At 51.1% G+C, this 2,476-nt stretch overlaps 1 long non-coding RNA gene across 1 annotated transcript; it reads right to left on the minus strand.

Annotated features, from left to right (window-relative positions):
• Positions 1-2,443, minus strand: LOC125614542. The gene is made up of 4 exons (XR_007345130.1): positions 2,307-2,443; positions 1,565-1,721; positions 854-919; positions 1-310 (listed from the first exon to the last, which is right to left on the minus strand). It is a non-coding gene; the product is annotated as an uncharacterized LOC125614542 (long non-coding RNA).
• Positions 2,444-2,476: the final 33 nt, after the last annotated feature.

Genomic DNA, 2,476 nt, shown 5'->3' on the forward strand with positions numbered 1-2,476 from the left:
GAGCAGCTCCTCGGCGCTCGCACCCCGGGGCGCGCGGAAAGGAGGTGCCCTCCTCCCGCCGGTCTGTGGACCCTCCCCTCCCTGCGCTCGCCCACGGCCGTCGCCGCCAGCGGAAGGAGCGCGCCCCGCCGCGGGAGGAACCCTTCCGCGCAGAGGCGCCGGGCGCCGCCTGCAGGTCCGTTAACTGGGGGTTTGTAGCCTCCGACTGCGAACTTCCTCCCGTTCCAACGGCAGGACTGGGCCGTCGGGGCGGCTGCCGTCTGAGAATCCACCTCAAATCTTCCAGCATTCCCCTGGGTAGCTGTCTGCACTTGTAAGGGAAGAAAACGACTTTCTGTTATTTGATTTGGGGTCCTGGGGATTGAACCGGGATGCTCTACCACAGACACGATCCAGCTCTTTTTACTTTTGGAGACCTGGTCTCGACAAGTTGCTGAGGCTGGCCTTGAATTTGGGATCCTCTGCCTTGGCCTCCTGAGTTCTGAGATTACAGGTCTGACCCCAGCTTCTATTTATGTATTTATTTTGGTACCAGGGATTGACCCTAGGGGCACTTAACCACTTGGCCGCATCCCCAGACCTTTTAAAATATTTAGAGATAGGGTCTCACAGAGTTTCTTAGGGCCTCACGAAGTTGCTGAGCCTGGCTTTGAACTCCTGATCCTCCTGCCTCAGCCTCCCGAGGCAAGCGGAGTGGCTGGGAGTACAGGTGTGTGCCCAGCTAAGCTTGTTTGCTTTTAGTGCTGGGAATTAACCCAGGACCTTAAGCTTGGAGGCAAGTATACTACTTCTGAGCTACACCCCAAACCTCCTATTTTTAATTTTAATTATTTATTTGAGATGGGGGTCTCACCATGTTGCCCAGGCTGGTCTCCAGCAGTCCTTCTGCCTAGAAGCAGTTTTTTTGAAAGAAGAAAGCCTGGAGGGTAAAAAAAAAAAAAAAAAGTATAATTTACATCAAGCAGTCTTAAGCTGGAGAGAGCTAGCTAGGCTCCTTCCTCAACTCCCACCTCTACTGGCCTCCCTAGATCTCTTAGGACCTCAGAATGGTGGTGGCCACTCATCAGCTGGCTCTGCTTGTGTGGGACTCCCTTTGTTGTCTTGGCCAACCACAGGGCAGAGGCCTCTGTGCTGAGACCCACCCCAGGACAGTCTCCATGTCAGCCAGTGGAAGAACAGGTCCAGCTGCCCTGATAAGTGTCTGGGGGAGGGGGGTGTGCGGAGGCAGGGGCAGCGGGTGTTTATCCTCAGATAACCCAGGGTAGTGGTGGGAGTGGTCAGCAAGTGAAACTGCAGAGTGTGAGCAGGTCTGATGTCCCTGGCTAGCCCAGCTGATAGTTCTTTTCTGTTTACATGAGGCAAGGGTCACCTTGGCAGTCAGGAATCTGCCTTGTGGCCAATGGACCAGATGGTGGGCACCTTGGTCTGGCTGCCTTGTCATGAATCTGACAATCCTCCAGGTTGGCCCTGGTGGGTCTTCCATGACTAGTTCCGTGAGCCTCAGCCCTCACCTCCTCACCCTCCAATAAAGGGTTCCCCTGCCCAGTCTTCTGCTGGCTCATACCTCTTGCTTGGAAACCATCCCTCCTTGAAGATCCAGGACAGCTGTCTCTTCTGCTGCCTTCCTGCCACCTTGGGGGAGGTGGTAGGGGTTTGCTTTTTTGTCCCTGCTTTTTCCTCTACTGCCTTTGGGGCTTCTCTGGAAGCCTTGGTTTCCTCATCTGTAAAATGCGGGTAGGGATAGGGCGGTTGGCTAAGGTTTCATCTCTGTCTTAATGGGACTCCAAATTCTTTCACCTGAGGACAGATTGGCTGGGTAGAAGTGCCATAAGTTGACCTGAGCAAGAATAAGTTACTGGGAACTTCTACACATCGCAAGCCCCTTGTTCCTTCTCTGAAGTCAGAGTAGATATGCATGATGTGAGCATTTCACTGAACTGACTGTGTCCCAGTTAATATGATGTGGCAAATCGAAATACTACATCCACCCTTCAGGAGGCTAGGGACACGTAGCAAGAGCCAATCTAACACTTCCCAAGCTACTTTGCAGTGTAGTATTCTGAGCAGCACTAAATAGCAGGCAGCATGCTGCCTCTGAATCCAAATCCAATAGTTGTCAACAACTATTTCATTTAGAAATGAAATCAACCCAATCTCCATTTCAGTCAACATTCAACAGTACTGTTTAGGGCTGGGGGTAGCTCAGTAGTGGATATTCTATGCATACAAAAGAATATTGTGTTAGCTTCCCATTACTGGGACAAATTAGCAACTTGTAAAGAGAACAAATGGTTTATTTGGCTCACAGTTTCAGGGGTTTCTGTGTATGGTCGGTTGGGCCTGTGGCAAGGCAGCACTCCATGCAGCATTTCATGGTGAGGCAAACCTTTCACCTCATGGCTAGGAGTCAAAAGAGAAAAAGGGAAAGCTAGGGCCTTACTATACTCTTTTTTTTTTTTTTTTTTTTTTTTTTTTT

Source organism: Marmota marmota, unplaced genomic scaffold (assembly GCF_001458135.2).
Source record: "Marmota marmota marmota unplaced genomic scaffold, marMar, whole genome shotgun sequence".
NCBI lineage: Eukaryota > Metazoa > Chordata > Mammalia > Rodentia > Sciuridae > Marmota > Marmota marmota.